This window comes from Staurois parvus, unplaced genomic scaffold, assembly GCF_062004578.1.
Source record: "Staurois parvus isolate SC_StPar_1 unplaced genomic scaffold, SC_StPar_1.0 ptg001167l, whole genome shotgun sequence".
In the NCBI taxonomy this organism is placed as follows: Eukaryota; Metazoa; Chordata; class Amphibia; order Anura; family Ranidae; genus Staurois; species Staurois parvus.
In genome coordinates, this window is record NW_028318963.1 from 139,965 (window position 1) to 158,289 (window position 18,325).

At 45.6% G+C, this 18,325-nt stretch overlaps 3 pseudogenes; all 3 read right to left on the minus strand.

Moving 5' to 3' along the window:
• Window positions 1-14,942: 14,942 nt before the first annotated feature.
• Window positions 14,943-15,058, minus strand: LOC149438999 (U2 spliceosomal RNA; annotated as a pseudogene).
• A 1,182-nt stretch (window positions 15,059-16,240) lies between these two features.
• Window positions 16,241-16,407, minus strand: LOC149439000 (U2 spliceosomal RNA; annotated as a pseudogene).
• A 1,803-nt stretch (window positions 16,408-18,210) lies between these two features.
• LOC149439001 (U2 spliceosomal RNA) lies at window positions 18,211-18,325 on the minus strand (annotated as a pseudogene).

Below are 18,325 nucleotides of genomic sequence, written 5' to 3' on the forward strand. Positions count from 1 at the left end.
GAGGATGATGAAGAAGAAGAGGATGAGGATGAAGAAGAGGATGAGGATGAAGAAGAAGAGGATGAGGATGAAGAAGAGGATGAGGATGAAGAAGAAGAGGATGAGGATGAAGATGAGGATGAAGAAGAAGAAGAAGAAGCAGAGGATGAGGATGAAGAAGAAGAAGAAGAGGAGGAGGATGAGGATGAAGAAGAAGAAGAAGAGGATGAGGATGAAGAAGAAGAAGAAGAAGAAGAAGAAGAAGGATGAAAATAAGAAGAATTCCAGTCCAGCAAAAAGTGTCTCTGCAGAGAGCTCCGCTATTTCTGACAGTTCTCTGACAGTTCCTTGACATTTACAGCGGTTGAAACATTGTATCTATTTGTTTCCGAATAAAAACATCTGTATCCTAAATGGAAACAAATAGATACATTGTTGCAACTTCTATAAATGTCAAGGAACTGTCAGAGAACTGTCAAAGAAATAGCAGAGCTCTCTGCAGGGACACTTTTTGCCGGCTCTAGACGGGTAGAAAATCGGCCAATTTTTTTTTACCATTGATGGTAACGTCGGCCACTTGAACAACCGATTTTTCGTTTTTTAAAAGAAAAATCTGCAGTTTTTCTCCCCATCTATGGCCTGCATTAGGAAGAGTGTTCTGATCCAATTGCAAAGGACCATAGTTAACCTAATTTTCATACTTTTCTGTTTGGCTCAGCCCTCAAAAAGTGTGGGATTACTCAAATGTATGCAAATTTGCACTCAGGAAAAGTGGTTAGGAGGAGTACTACACTCAGGAAAAGTCTGCCATCTATTGGCTGAGATGAAGTACTACCTGCAGGAAAAGTGTGACATCTAGTGGCTGTGATGAAGTGCTACACTCAGGAAAGTGTGACATCTAGTGGCTGTGAGGAGTACTACACTCAGGAAAAGTCTGCCATCTAGTGGCTGTGAGGAGTACTACACTCAGGAAAAGTCTGCCGTCTAATGGCTGTGAGGAGTACTACACTCAGGAAAAGTCTGCTATCTATTGGCTAAGATGAAGTACTACCTGCAGGAAAAGTGTGACATCTAGTTGCTGCAATGAAGTGCTACACTCAGGAAAGTGTGACATCTAGTGGCTGTGAGGAGTACTACACTCAGGAAAAGTCTGCCATCTAGTGTCCTTGAAGAGTACTACACTCAGGAAAAGTCTGCCATCTAATGGCTGCGAGGAGTACTACACTCAGGAAAAGTCTGCCATCTAATGGCTGCGAGGAGTACTACACTCAGGAAAAGTCTGTCATCTATTGGCTGCGAGGAGTACTACACTCAGGAAAAGTCTGCCATCTAGTGGCTGCGATGAAGTGCTATAATCAGGAGAAGTCTGCCATCTATTGGCTGTGAGGAGTATTACACTCAGGAAAAGTCTGACATCTGGAACATTAGGGAGAGTGTTCTAATCCAGTTTTATTTATTTATTTTTTTTAAGTCCGCGAACGTGCGAAAAACGAAAACCCGTAAGTGAACAAAAAATGTGCTAGTGCAAAACGAAGACAAAAAGTGCACTTAGGGGTGTGGTTTGTCCACCCCCCAAAGGGGTAGGATCTCTACCCTGATCCCCCGGGGCACGAAGCTCCTGATAGGGACTAAGGTTCGCATGTGGTCCTCTTAGCCAAAAGGCCTTGTGGACCTCTTTCTTTGTGGCTAGCCTAAGCCAGCCACCAAGTGCTTGGAAAGGGGGCTCTCCCGAAAAGAAAAACCCCCTAGGGACAGGTGAGGAATGAAGCAAAAGGCCGCACATCCTCCCCCTAGACTTCAGGGTAGGCCTGAGGACCCACACCCTACCATCCTGTGAGAAAAAAAAACACGCACAAAAGTGAAAAAGTGACAAACGTGGGAGGTAAAAATGAATTAAATAAATAAGTGGCCGTGCAATTGTGCACTGGCTAGGCCCTGAGGCCTGTAGCAAAAAAACTGCCCTGGACTTAGCCAAAAGGCCCAGCCCTAAAAGGCGCAGTGCAGGAAGAGTGTTAGAAACAGTGACCATGTGCACTTTTCACACATTGGGGTCCCACACCCAAGTGTTACTAAGAGCACCCCTGAGGCGACCACTCTCAGGGGGCACTGGTTCGCGGACTTTCTGCCTCCCCGATCCCTGGCCAGACAAGGTAGATCCATTCACACCAGGAGGAACTGGGCCCCTCCGGTTTTCCAGAGGGAGTTACTCCCGGGCCCCAGCAGCATGTGGGCGCCTCGGTTTCTGTTCCAACTTGTACTAACCATCAGGACCCCCATCCTACCAGCAGGAGTACTGTACAACCGATCATCCCTGCAAGCAGGAATGATGGTGGAGCACCCCTACTGGACACTGATAAGAACAGATTTTTTTTTCCATCAGTTACGACTGCGTTAAAACCACCATAATATACCTTCATCAACCAAAGGTCTAGGGTCGCAGTTATCACATCATTTTGGAAAATAAGAACCACGCAAACCTACCTCAATAAACAATTAACTGACTCCATTCCTCCACCTTCCACAACTTATCTGCCTCCATTCTCCCAACTCTATACACGTCAAACATGTAGGCAGTATATAGCCTAGCTAGTATCAGCTTGACTACAACATGGGGTGCCAGCTCCTCCTTCTTGAACACCAACAGATTCCGGGCATCCCATATGGCCTCTCTGAAAATAGCTAAAAATATCCAAGAGGTCCTTACCTCCCCTCCTGACACCCACGCAGATGTAAAAAAACATGACACCAGGATCCTCTGGCCCAGCACTGTCAACAGAAAAGGACGAAAAAGTTTGCGTACCTGTGCAGCAAAAGGACAAAAAAAGAACACGTGACTTAGATACTCAGGACCGCCACATCCATCCCTTGGGCATTTCTCCGACCTGCACAGGTCTCGTCTTTTCTGGAAGACCCTGGTCGGGAGGCACCCCTGCAAGGTCATCCAGGTGATGTCTCTTTTCCTGTTATAAACCCCAACTTCCTTCATCCTCCTCCACGTCAAAGCAGACTGCGCCGAGCTTAGACTTGCTACAGGACACACGGTCTCCAACCCTTCCAACCTCCTTAAGATTAGCCCTTTGGCTATCTCAGCAAGCCCAAGGTCCTCCACTTTCAACTGTCTCCTAATGGGCTCCAGACACAAGTAGGCAGGGGCCACCACCAGAGTTAAGTCCTTCTTGACCCACTTCCATCTGACAAACTTCCACCCGCCTAAGTACCTCGCCATGAATGCTGCCTTACTGCCACCATATTTTAACTAGAAGTAGATAGTGGAGCTTAAGGAAAAGATCTACATTGGGGAATCCAAGCCCCCCTCTCTCCTCCCTCTTCATCAACACCTCCTGAGCAGCCTTCTCCATTCATGATCCCCACAGGAAGATAAAGAGCTCCCTCTCAACTTTCTGCACCCACTGCATTCTAGGAGGTAAAACTACACACAGGTACAGTATCAGTGGCAAAATCACCGCTTTGATGACCAATATCTTCCACCTCAAGGAGAGGTCCCGCAACTTCCAAAAACTAAGTTTATTAGCCACCTTCGCTGACATCGCTTCAAAACTAGGCACCCCGTCGAGCCTTCCATCAAAATGCAATCCCAAGATTTTGACCTCCTCTACCACCTGGATTCCATCCACCTTAATATGAATCTCCCAGCCCAACTGACAGAGCTGGCTCGTTTTCCAATTAACTGACATCCCCGCCATGCCACAAAAGATCCTAAGATGTAATCCGGCTCTATCCAGATCTCTCTGTGACGTAGCCACAATCACAATGTTGTCCATATACACTAAAGACTTGTCCCCCGCAACCGGGAACCACAAAGCCCTTGCAGGCCTTATCGCATTGAATATTTTTCAACAAAGGCTCTACTACCGCAATAAAGGCCAGGGGAGACAACGGACAACCCTGCCTCACACCAGAATGAACCGGAAAGGGTTCACACAACTGACCATTCAGCAAGACCTGACTAGAGATATTATGGAACAACCCTTTCACAACCCTAATCATCCCAGGCGGAAGCCCCATGCTAGCAAGGACCTGTCACAGGGAGGCGTGAGAAACCTTATCAAAGGCTTTCTCCAAATCTATGCTCTCCACTATCAACGGGCTATTGTGCGAACGTGCATAGAATATCATATCCCTCAAAAGGGTCAAGTTCTCCGCTATCCTCCTCTCGGGGACCTCACGAACTTGGTATTCCCCTATCAGCTTGCCCGCCACCTCCCTTATCCGATTTGCAATCACTTTGGCCAAGATCTTATAATCTGCATTCAGGAGAGTAATGGGCCTCCAGTTCCTCATATCCTCATATCCTTGCCATCGCCCCCTTTCGGGACCAAGGTGATCACACCCTCTCTCGTAGAACCACTCATTCTTCCTTCCTCACAACGCACCACCTCACATACCACCTTCCCAATTATATGCCACAACTTAGCGTAGAATTCTGCCGGTAAACCATCCTTACCCGGCGTCTTATTGTTAGCCATGCCTTGTATGGCTCTAAGGACCTCACCATCCGCTATAGATGCCTCCAGTTGATTAAAGTCCTCCACCGTCCTCTTGACGATATCACAGTATTTTTTTTTTTTTTTAGTCCGCAAACCTGCGAAAAACGAAAAACCCGTATGTGTTCACATAAAAAGTGCAAGTGCAAAACACCACACGAAAAAGTGCACTTAGGGGTGTGCTTTGTCCTTCCCCCGAAGGGGATGGACCTCTACCCTGATCCCCCGGGGCACGAAGCTCCTGAAAGGGACAAGGTTCGTGAGTTCTAAAATCTGAGCATGTCTCTATTGCCTTTTGTTTTTCATTTCTCAGGCGGCACAAAAATGGTGGATGGGAGTGGGATAAGTTTAGGGAAAGTTTAGGTGTCTTATGTCTAATGGTTAGGGATAGACACATGTTTTTCTTATTTGAATTTCTTATGTTCCTTGTGGAAGAAATCTGGAAGAAACCTGAAAAATAAATACAGAGTTTCAAAATGCAATGAAGACAAGAATTGCAGATATTGTTTTTTTCATAAATTGTTTTATTTCTTTGTGTGTGTATTTGAAAAAAAAAAACAAAAATGCAATGACTATAATTGCATATTCCTGCTTCTTTTGCAAATTGCTGTTTTTTGTTACTATGTACTATATTTTTGCTTTAGTGATAGAACTTGATTTTTGTTTCTGTGATTGTATCTTGGAACTTTTTTTTGCGTGATTGTATAAACGGAATGTTTTTTTACAAACATTTTCTAATAAAAGAATAACAAAAAAAAAATCTGTCATTGTCCAGTAGGGGTGCTCCGCCGTCATTCTTGCTTCTTGGCGAGGATGGTTGGCTGTATAGTACCCCTGCTGGGGATGATGGGGGCTGTGAAGGCTAGTATTGGCTGTATAAATAGGGACATGGTACACAAGTAGGGAAGTGGTACACAAGTAGGGACATGGTACACAATTAAGGGCATGGTACACAAGTAGGGATGTGGTATACAAGTAGGGATGTTGTACACAAGTATAGAAGTGGTACAAAATTGGGGACGTGGTACACAAGTAGGGACGTGGTACACAAGAAGGGACATGGTACACAAGTAGGGATGTGGTACACAAGTAGGGATGCGGTACACAAGTAAGGACGTGGTACACAAGTAGGGATGCGGTACACAAGTAGGGACATAGTACACAAGAAGGGACATGGTACACAAGTAGGGACATGGTACACAAGTAGGGACGTGGTACACAAGTAGGCTATAAGAATCAGTATAAAAATAATCCTGGATGTCATATTTTCTACTTTTGGTGCTTCTCCCTGCACACTCAGTTCCTGCTTGAGCTAAGAGCTGACCTTCGTCCACCACTCCCAGGACAGCTGCTCCAGACGTAAAGAGCGCCCCCTTGTCCTCTGTGATGACCTCAGGGGGAATAACTCTACACCGAGTTCATTATATGAACCACTGATGTATTATACATGGAGATCATATCCCCCCCTTATGTATTATACATGGAGATCATATCCCCCCTTATGTATTATACATGGAGATCATATCCCCCCTTATGTATTATACATGGAGATCATATCCCCCCCTTATGTATTATACATGGAGATCATATCCCCCCCTTATGTGTTATACATGGAGATCATATCCCCCCCCTAATGTATTATACATGGAGATCATATCCCCCCTTATGTGTTATACATGGAGATCATATCTCCCCCTTATGTATTATACATGGAGATCATATCCCCCCTTATGTGTTATACATGGAGATCATATCCCCCCTTATGTATTATACATGGATATCATATCCCCCTTATGTATTATACATGGAGATCATATCCCCCCCTTATGTATTATACATGGAGCTCATATCCCCCCCTTATGTATTATACATGGAGATCATATCCCCCCTTATGTATTATACATGGAGATCATACCCCCCCTTATGTATTATACATGGAGATCACATCCCCCCTTATGTATTATACATGGAGATCATATCCCCCTTATGTATTATACATGGAGATCATATCCCCCCCTTATGTATTATACATGGTGATCATATACCCCCTTATTTATTATACATGGAGATCATATCCCCCTTATGTATTATACATGGAGATCATATCCCCCCTTATGTATTATATATGAAGATCATATCCCCCCTTATGTATTATACATGGAGATCATATCCCCCCTTATGTATTATACATGGAGATCATATCCCCCCTTATGTATTATACATGGAGATCATATCCCCCCTTATGTATTATACATGGAGATCATATCCCCCTTATGTATTATACATGGAGATCATATCCCCCCTTATGTATTATACATGAAGATCATATCCCCCCTTATGTATTATACATGGAGATCATATCCCCCCTTATGTATTATACATGAAGATCATATCCCCCTTATGTATTATACATGGAGATCATATCCCCCCTTATGTATTATACATGGAGATCAGATCCCCCCTTATGTATTATACATGGAGATCATATCCCCCCTTATGTATTATACATGGAGATCATATCCCCCCTTACAGTTGTGACCAAAATTATTCAACCCCCAATGCTGTAAAGGGGTTTAGGGACTATAGTGTACATTTGGAATTGTATTCAGAATCAAATCCTACAAGGACGTTGTAACTACCCAAATGCAACTAAAATGACATCAATTGTTTATGTAATACAGTAGTAAATGGTTCTTATGTGGTTTCTTCATTGCCACAATTATTCAACCCCTTAAAGACTACCACTCTGAAGAACAGAGGTTCATACAGGTGCTTTCCATCAGGTATTGAAAACACCTGTGGATGTCACCGAGCAGCAATCAAGCATAATAAGCACCAATTAGGCAGCTTTAAAATGACTGTGATACTCAGCTCCTTCTAGACATTTACTGGTGTGGTTACAAACATGGTGAAGGCAAGAGAATGGTCCAGGAAGACAAGAGAAGAGGTGATTTCTCTTCACAGGAAGGGCAATGGCTATAAGAAGATTGCAAAGATGTTAAACATACCAAGAGACACCTTAGGAAGCATCATTCGCAAATTCAAGGCAAAGGGCACTGTTGAAACGCTACCTGGTCGTGGCAGAAAGAAGATGCTGACTTCGACTGCTGTGCGCTACCTGAAGCGTAGAGTGGAGAGAAGTCCCCGTGTGACTGCTGAGGAACTGAGAAAAGATTTGTCAGATGTGGGTACAGAAGTTTCAGCCCAGACAATAAGACGCACACTGCGTAATGAAGGCCTCCGTGCCAGAACTCCCAGGCGTACCCCCTTGCTGTCTCCAAAGAATAAGAAGAGTCGACTGCAGTATGCCAAAAGCCATGTGGACAAACCACAAAAGTTGTGGGATAGTGTTCTGTGGACTGATGAAACAAAATTAGAACTGTTTGGGCCCATGGATCAACGCTATGTTTGGAGGAGGAAGAACAAGGCCTATGATGAAAAGAACACCTTGCCTACTGTGAAGCATGGTGGAGGGTCAATCATGCTTTGGGGCTGTTTTGCTTCTGCAGGTACAGGGAAGCTTCAGCGTGTGCAAGGTACCATGAATTCTCTTCAGTACCAGGAGATATTGGATGGAAACGTGATGCAGTCCGTCACACACCTGAGGCTTGGGAGACGTTGGACCTTTCAACAGGACAATGATCCCAAGCATACCTCCAAGTCCACTAGAGCATGGTTGCAGAGGAAAGGCTGGAACATTTTGGAGTGGCCATCGCAGTCACCAGACTTAAATCCGATTGAGAACCTCTGGTGGGACTTAAAGAAAGCAGTTGCAGTGCGCAAGCCTAAGAATGTGACTGAACTGGAGGCCTTTGCCCATGAAGAATGGGCGAAGATACCCGTAGATCGCTGCAAGACACTTGTGTCAAGCTATGCTTCACGTTTAAAAGCTGTTATAACTGTAAAAGGATGCTGTACTAAGTACTAAGATTGAATGTCACTTGGGGGTTGAATAAAACTGATAATGCTGTGAGCACAGAAAAGACATTTGTGGTTATTTCATTATAACTGTTATGTTATATTTGTCTGACCTACAAGTGCCTCTTTAATGTAAATGTAAGCAAGATGACTGAATGATCAAAAGCAATGTCAAACTGGCCAAAACACTCAATTTCAGTGGGGGTTGAATAATTTTGGTCACAACTGTATGTATTATACATGGTGATCATATCCCCCCCTTATGTATTATACATGGTGATCATATCCCCCCTTATGTATTATACATGGTGATCATATCCCCCCTTATGTATTATACATGGAGATCATATCCCCCCTTATGTATTATACATGGTGATCATATCCCCCCTTAATCTCCTCTTCTCAGTAGAGAATACATTCAGTTCCTCTAATCTTTCCTCACAGCTGATCTCCTCCATGCCTCGTATCAGTTTGGTTTTCCTTCTCTGTACTTTCTCCAGTTCCCCAATGTTCTTTTTGTGAATTGGAGCCCAAAACTGAACTGCATATTCCAGATGAGGTATTACTAATGATTTGTATCGGGGGGGGGGGGGAATATGATATCTCTCTCTGGAGTCTATACCTCTTGTAATACATGCCATTATTAAGCTTGTGATCTACCAGAACCCCCAGATCCTTCTCCACCATTGATTCCCCAGTTGTACCTCCCCCCCCCAGTATGTATGATGCATGCATATTCTTAACCCCCAACATAAATATGTTTATGTAATATTTCAGTTTTAGCTAACAAAAGTGTATATACTGTATATAAGATTGGCAAGAAAAAGTATGTGAACCCCTTGCAATTATCTGGTTGTCTATCGTTATTGATTTCTTTTTTTTATTTCAGGTACTTATCTAGTTAGGGACAGTCCTATAGCAGATGTACTGCTACAGGGCGCCGTTGTGTGCAAAATCACACATATATACGTGCTTGCAATCCCTGGTTTAGGGGGCGCGCACACGCGCTTGCTCCCAGCGCGCCGCATCTGCTGTGATTAGTTACGGCAGAAGACGATCAGCGTGTGCCAGCCAATGGATGACCACCGGCACACGCTGATTGGCGAGAAGAGAGACAGAACACAGCTCTGCCCATGTAAACAAGGTCCTGTCAGCGGTGATGTGCTGTGTACACATAAACACTGGCTAGGAACACAATTAACTCTTAGATCGCCCTAGATGTTTAATCCCTTCCCAACCGGTGTCGTTAGTACAGTGACAGTGTATATTTTAGGCACTGATCACTGTATTAGTGTCACTGGTTCCTAGAAAGTGTCAGTTAGTGTCAGATTGTCCGCCACAATATCACAGTCCCGCTATAATTTGCTGATCACTGACATTACTAGTACAGTGCATCCAGAAAGTATTCACAGCGTAGAATTTTTGCCACATTTTGTTATGGTACAGCCTTATTCCAAAATGGATTAAATTCATTTTTTTCCTCAACATTTTACAAACAATACCCCATAATGAAAACGTGAAAGAAGTTTGTTTTGAAATCTTTGCAATTTATTAAAAATAAAAAAACGAAAACCCCCCCCCCATGTACATAAGTATTCCCAGCCTTGACTCCATACTTTGTTGAAGCCCCTTTAGCACCAGTTCCAGCCTCAAGTCGTTTGGAGTATGATGCTACAAGCTTGGCACACCTATTTTTGGGCAATTTCTCTCATTCTTCTTTGCAGGACCTCTCAAGCTCCATCAGGTTGGATGGGGAGCGTCGGTGCACAGCCATTTTCAGATCTCTTCAGAGATGTTCAATTGGGTAAAAGGTCTGTTCTCTGGCTGGGCCACTCCAGGACATTCAGAGTTGGTCCGTAGCCACTCCTTTGTTATGTGGGCTGTGTGCTTAGGGTCATTGTCCTGTTGAAAGATGAACCATCACCCCAGTCTAAGGTCTAGAACGCTCTGGAACAGGATATCATCAAGGATGTCTCTGTACATTGCTGCATTCATCTTTCTTTCGATCCCAGTTCCTGACGCTGAAAAACATCCCCACATCATGATGCGGCCACCACCATGCTTCACTGTAGGGATAGTATTGGCCAGGTGGTGAGCGGTGGCTGGTTTTCTCCAGACATGATGCTTGGCATCCAGGTCAAAGACTTCAATCTTTGTTTCATCAGACCAGAGAGTTTTGTTTCTCATGGTCTGAGTGTCCCTCAGCTACCTTTTGGCAAACTCCAGGTGGGCTGCCATTTGCCTTTTACTGAGGGGTGGCTTCCATCTGGCCACTCTACCATACAGGTCTGATTGTTGGAGTGCTGAAAAGATGATTGTTCTTCTGGAAGATTCTCCTCTCTCCACAGAGAAAAGCTGGAGCTCTTTCAGAGTGACCATCGTGTGCTTGGTTACCTCCCTGGCTAAGGCCCTTCTCCCTCGATTGCTCATTTTGGCCAGGCGGCCCGCTCTAGGAAGATTCCTGGTGGTTCCAAACTTCTTCCATTTACGGATGATGGAGGCCACTGTGCTCATTGGGACCTTCAATGCTGCAGAAATTTTTCTGTACCCTTCCCCAGATCTGTGCCTTGATACATTCCTGTCTCGGAGGTCTACAGACAATTCCTTGGACTTCTTGGCTTGGTTTGTGCTCTGACATGCACTGTTACCTGTGGGATCTTATATAGACAGGTTTATGCCTTTCCTAATCATGTCCAATCAACTGAATTTCCCACAGGTGGACTCCAATCAAGTTATGGAAACATCTCAAGGATGATCAGTGGGAACAGGATGTACCAGAGCTCAATTTTCAGGGTCATGGCAAAGGCTGGGAATACTTATGTACATGTGTTTTTTATTGTTTTTTTATTTTTAATAAATTGCAAAGATTTCAAGACAAACTTCTTTCTCGTTGTTATTTTGGGGTATTGTTTGTGGAATGTTGAGGAAAAAAATGAATTTGATCCATTTTGGAATAAGGCTGTAACAGAACAAAATGTGGCAAAAGTTAAGCGCTGTGAATACTTTCTGGACCAGGGGCGGACTGACAACTCATGGGGCCCCCGGGCAAGAGGGGATCATGGGGCCCCTGTGTCCTTGCCCAAACTCAAAAAAGCCTATGAAAAAGGTACCAGGGGCATCTCATGGGGCCTCCTACTGACCCCGGGCCCTCGGGCAGTGCCCGAGTTTCCAAATGGTCAGTCCGCCCCTGTTCTGGACGCACTGTATATGACAAAAAAAACTCCAGTGCATATATATCATAGTTTGTAGATGCTATACCTTTTTTGCTCAAACCAATCAGTATATGTTTATTGGGATTTTTTTACTAAAGACATATAGCAGAATACATATTGGCCTAAATTTATGAAGAAATTAGATTTTTTTAATTTTTATCGGATATGTTTTATAGCAGAAAATAAAAAATATTTTAATTGTTCAAAATTTTCAGGCTTTTTTTTTAATAGCGCAAAAAATATAAAAACCCAGTGGCGATCAACTATCACCAAAAGAAATCTCTATTTGTGTGGAAAAAAATGACATACATTTCATATATGTACAGCGTTGCATGACCGCAAAATTGTCAGTTAAATAATGCAGCGCCAAATAGCAAAAAAACTGAAAAAACACACGACACAAATGTTATAAATTGAGTTCTAGTTCAGTGAGTAAAATAAATATTTGACCCCCTACCAACCAACAATAATTCTGGCTCCCACAGGCTGGCTGTGTGCTCATGTGGTACACAGATTAGTCCTGTCAATTTAAGAAGGTGCTCCTAATGACAACTCATTATGTGTATAAAAGAAACCTGTCCACAGAATCTCATTCTTCCATTCAAACCTCACCATCATTGGCAAGACCAAAGAGCTGTCAAAGGACATCAGGGACAATATTGTAGACCTGCACAAGGCTGGAATGGCCTACAAGACCATCAGCAAGAAGCTTGGTGAGAAGGAGACAACTGTTGGAGTGATTATTCGCAAATGGAAGAAATACAAAATAACCGTCCCTTACTTTTCCCATCATCATCCTTATCCCATGCCCTCGGTCTGGAGCTCCATGCAAGATTTCACCTCATGGGGTAAGGGTGATGATGGGAAAAGTGAGGGATCAGCCCAGAACTGCACGGTAGGAGCCTGTGAATGACCTCAAGGCAGTTGGGACCGCCGTCACCAAACAAACCATTGGTAACACAAAATGCCACCATGGATTGAAATCCTGCAGCACCCACAAGGTCCCGCTCCTCAAGAAGTCACATGTACAGTCCCATCTGAAGTTTGCCAATGAACATATTGTCAAGGTCCTACCTTTTCCCAGAGACTGTGCGGCTTCATGTACTGGCATCCATCTTGGGTTTCTGCAGAGCATGGTGGGGGACTTTTATGCCTTTAGGTCTCTGAGGTCCATCCCCCAGAGGAGTGTGGCTGAGTACATATAAGCCTGTGATCCGCACATGCTCTTTGCACTTGTGTCTTGTGTCGCTACAACTCTGTGTTTACTCTCGTGACTCTTCTGGTATCTGACTCGGCTTGTGACTAGACCATTCTTTGTGTTTTCCTTCGATCTGACCTTCCGTTGCTGAACCCGGCCCGTGACCTGTGATTCTCTGTCTACTGTTTTGTCCTGTTGTCCCGTTGTTGGCAGCGGCGGCCATTACCGCAGCCGGGGTGTCTCGAGCCGCGACCTGGTTCCTGGCTGCGTCAAGTCCATCCCCACCATCAGGGGCCCTGGTGAAGGGCAGAAAAAAAGGTTTGTGAAAAGAGATTCACAGAAAAGCAGCTACATTATGAACAGAATGTGATACTCAGAATAATTTCCAAAAAATATGCTTTATTAGACATGAATATTTGACATAAGGGCAGTCGCCCTGGTTTACCATCACCTCAGTATGAGACAATACACACAGACCTAAAACCATATAAAATCACACCAAGACCGGTCTGGATAAATGTGCTACAAAGGCTATGACCACAATAGTCTATAGTCCTTGCAGCACTGGCACATAGGTAACACTTCCAAAAGGAGGTGTATGCAAAAATTATACCATAGGTATACAGTGTCACATGCTATATATATAGACATATGTCATAACTTATATAGGTCATACCCCATATAGTGGGGGGGGTTTCCAAAAATTATGCCGAGGGTATATCATATCACATGCATGCAATACAGCGAGCACAGTATTCGTCAAATGAGAGGCATAACCATAAGCCTAAAATAGGCAATAGATGGATATAACATAAATAATGCAGTACAGCCCTATACCAGCACAAGTGGTTGGGGCCCATTAATATATGATAAACGTGACTGATTCAGAGGATTCTTATAATGAAAAGAGTCCCTGTTGTTGCCTTGATGGAAAGATAGATGCCAATAGCAGAAATCTGCTTTAAATGGTTTCTTCACCACAGCATGTGGACTGCAAACCACTTTTTTGTTGGAAACAAGATAAGGCCCAGTGAATCTTCCGCCTGTTGACATGTGTGTGGCATGCCTTGTTTCTATAAAAAGCACCATAATGTCCCCATCCTGTAATAAGACAAACAATATGAAGATAGTCACTTGTGAGAGCTTTCACTCTATGGTAGACGTATATTGCAATACAAATCGCAAGGGACCTTTTATCTAATGTCCTGTGACAGTCCACTCACCACCTGTGCAATGGGTAGTAGAAAAAGGAAAACCTTCATAAGTACTGCTTTTTTTTTTTTTAAGTCCGCAAACGTGCAAACTACAACGAAAAACCCGTAAGTGATCACAAAAAATGTGCAAGTGCGAACACCACACGAAAAAGTGCACTTAGGGGTGTGTTTGTCCTACCCCCGGAAGGGTTGGACCGTTCACCCGATCCCCCGGGCACGAAGCTCCTGACAGGGACACGGTTCCCATTTGGTCCTCCTGGCCAAAAGGCCTGGTGGACCACCGTTCCTTATGCCCAGCCGAAGCCGGACATCCAGTACTAGGCAAGGGGGTTCTCCCGAAGAGAAAACCCCCTAGGGATCAGGGGAGGAAGGAACCGTAGGGCCACACATCCTCCCCCTAGACTTCAGGTAAGGCCCGAGGACCCACACCCTCCATCCGTGAAAAACACACACATAAGTAAAGTAAAAAGTGACAAAACGTGGGAGTGCATAATAAATAAGGTAAAGATAAAGTAAAGAAAAAAATAAAAAAGTGGTACCGTGCCGAATTGTGCACAGACCAGGCCCTGAGGCCCGTAGCAAAAATTGCCCTGGACTTAGCCAAAAGACCTGGTCCTTAGGGCGCTGTGCAAAAAGAGTTGAAAAACAGTGGCCATGTGTCATCTTCACACCGTGGGGTCCCACACCCAAGTGTTACTAGTGACACCCTTGAGAGCGTCTTCCCCAGGGGGCACTGAGTTTGCGGACTTTTTGCGTCCCCAGCCCCAGGCCAGACCAAGGTAGATCCGTCCAAATCAGGAGGTACTGGGTCTTTCCAGCTTTCCCAGAGGAATTACTCCCAAGGTCCCAGAGCGTATCGTGGCGCCCCCTGGTTTCTGTCCCTCTGGTCCAGCCTTCCGGACCCCCATCATACCAGTGAGGGTACTATACAACAACCATCCCCACAAAGCTAGAATGGTCGGGAGCACCCCCACTGGACACTGATAAGAACAGATACTACACTTGATCTTAGCCAAAAGGCCGAGAAGCGATCATAAGTACTGCTTTTTAAGTCCGCAAACGTGCAACTATAACGAAAAAAACCCGTAAGTGTTCACAAAAAAGTGCAAGTGCAAAACACCACACGAAAAAGTGCACTTAAGGGTGTGCTTTGTCCTACCCCCGAAGGGGTTGGACCGCTACCCTGATCCCCCGGGGCACGAAGCTCCTGACAGGGACAGGGTTCCCATTTGCTCCTCCTGGCCAAAAGGCCTGGTGGACCACCGTTCCTTATGTCCAGCCGAAGCCGGACATCCAGTACTAGGCCAGGGGGTTCTCCCGAAGAGAAAACCCCCTAGGGACAGGGGAGGAAGGAACCGTATGGCCACACATCCTCCCCCTAGACTTCAGGGCAGGCCCGAGGACCCACACCCTCCATCCTGTGAAAAACACACACAAAAGTAAAAAGTGACAAACGTGGGGTGAAGGAAAAATAAATAAATAAATAATTAAATAAATCTATAAAAATAATAAAAAGTGTCGTGCCCAAATTGTGCACTGACCAGACCCTGAGGCCTGTAGCAAAAAAATTGCCCAGAACTTGACCAAAAGGCCCGGTCCTAGAGGCGCAGTGCAAAAAGTGTTTAAACTCGGTGACCATGTGCTCATTCACAACGTGGGGTCCCACACCCAAGTGCTACTCAGAGCACCCCTGAGGCGACTACTCAGGGGGCACCTAGTTTGCGGACTCTCTGCCTTCCCAGCCCCTGGCCAGACCAAGGTAGATCCATCCAAATCAGGAGGTACTGGGTCCTTCAGATGTTCCAAAGGGGAATTACTCCCAGGGCCCCAGCTTAACTTGTGGCGCTCCCCGGTTTCTGTTCCCCCCGTAATAGCCATCCAGACCCCCATCATACCAGTGAGGGTACTATACAACAACCATCCCCGCAAAGCTAGAATGGTCGGGAGCACCCCCACTGGACACTGATAAGAACAGATTTTTTTGATTGAAAAGATACTTTTATTGCAGAAGCATCAAAAACAACATGTTACGTGTAATCGGGGTACATCTCACCCTGTACAGCGACGCAGCGCACCACATTGCAATACAGTTCCAATCATACGATAAATACATTCAGAAATAAATACATTCGCTCAGCGGTATGATGCCTGACGTGATGTGCGCGGAGGATGAATCCCCCGGACCACCACGTCCTGCATGACGCCGCTTACCCCAAAAACTGTAGCATCCTAATACAATATACATTTCCTAGTCACTATGTCATGCAGAAAAACGATAAACTGAAAATCACGATTCACAATAGGCATCGGGTGTGCGGGGGGGGGGGGGGAGGGGACAACAGATACTACACTTGATCTTAGCCAAAAGGCCGAGAAGCGATGATCATAAGTACTGCTTTTTTTTTTTTTTTTTTTAAGTCCGCAAACGTGCAACTATAACGTAAAAACCCGTAAGTGTCCGCAAAAAAGTGCAAGTGCAGAAACACACACACGAAAAACGTGCACTTAGGGGTGTGTTTGTCCTACCCCCGAAAGGGTTGGACCGTTCACCCGATCCCCCGGGGCACGAAGCTCCTGACAGGGACAAGGTTCCCATTTGGTCCTCCTGGCCAAAAGGCCTGGTGGACCACCGTTCCTTATGCCCAGCCGAAGCCGGACATCCAGTACTAGGCAAGGGGGTTCTCCCGAAGAGAAAACCCCCTAGGGATCAGGGGAGGAAGGAACCGTATGGCCACACATCCTCCCCCTAGACTTCAGGTAAGGCCCGAGGACCCACACCCTCCATCCGTGAAAAAACACACACATAAGAAAGCAAAAAGTGACAAAACGTGGGAGTGGTTTAAATAAATAGAATAAAATAAAAAAATGGTACCGTGCCTAATAGTGCACAGACCAGGCCCTGAGGCCTGTAGCAAAAATTGCCCTGGACTTAGCCAAAAGACCTGGTCCTTAGGGCGCTGTGCAAAAAGAGGTGAAAAACAGTGGCCATGTGTCATCTTCACACCGTGGGGTCCCACACCCAAGTGTTACTAGTGACACCCCTGAGAGCGTCTTCCCCAGGGGGCACTGAGTTTGCGGACTTTTTGCGTCCCCGACCCCAGGCCAGACCAAGGCAGCATGCTCAAACCAGGAGGAACTGGGTCTTTCCGGTCTCCCCAGAGGAATTACTCCCAAGGCCCCAGAACGAATCATGGCGCTCCCTGGTTTCTGTCCCTCCGGTACTAGCCTTCCAGACCCCCATCATACCAGTGAGGGTACTGTACAACAACCATCCCCGTAAACTAGAATGGTCGGTAGCACCCCCACTGGACACTGATAAGAACAGATTTTTTTTTTTTTATTTTTTTTTTTAAGTCCGCAAACGTGCAACTATAACGTAAAAACCCGTAAGTGTCCGCAAAAAAGTGCAAGTGCAGAAACACACACACGAAAAACGTGCACTTAGGGGTGTGTTTGTCCTACCCCCGAAAGGGTTGGACCGTTCACCCGATCCCCCGGGGCACGAAGCTCCTGACAGGGACAAGGTTCCCATTTGGTCCTCCTGGCCAAAAGGCCTGGTGGACCACCGTTCCTTATGCCCAGCCGAAGCCGGACATCCAGTACTAGGCAAGGGGGTTCTCCCGAAGAGAAAACCCCCTAGGGATCAGGGGAGGAAGGAACCGTATGGCCACACATCCTCCCCCTAGACTTCAGGTAAGGCCCGAGGACCCACACCCTCCATCCGTGAAAAACACACACATAAGAAAGCAAAAAGTGACAAAACGTGGGAGTGGTTTAAATAAATAGAATAAAATAAAAAAATGGTACCGTGCCTAATAGTGCACAGACCAGGCCCTGAGGCCTGTAGCAAAAATTGCCCTGGACTTAGCCAAAAGACCTGGTCCTTAGGGCGCTGTGCAAAAAGAGGTGAAAAACAGTGGCCATGTGTCATCTTCACACCGTGGGGTCCCACACCCAAGTGTTACTAGTGACACCCCTGAGAGCGTCTTCCCCAGGGGGCACTGAGTTTGCGGACTTTTTGCGTCCCCGACCCCAGGCCAGACCAAGGTAGCATGCTCAAACCAGGAGGAACTGGGTCTTTCCGGTCTCCCCAGAGGAATTACTCCCAAGGCCCCAGAACGAATCATGGCGCTCCCTGGTTTCTGTCCCTCCGGTACTAGCCTTCCGGACCCCCATCATACCAGTGAGGGTACTGTACAACAACCATCCCCGTAAACTAGAATGGTCGGTAGCACCCCCACTGGACACTGATAAGAACAGATACTACACTTGATCTTAGCCAAAAGGCCGAGAAGCGAT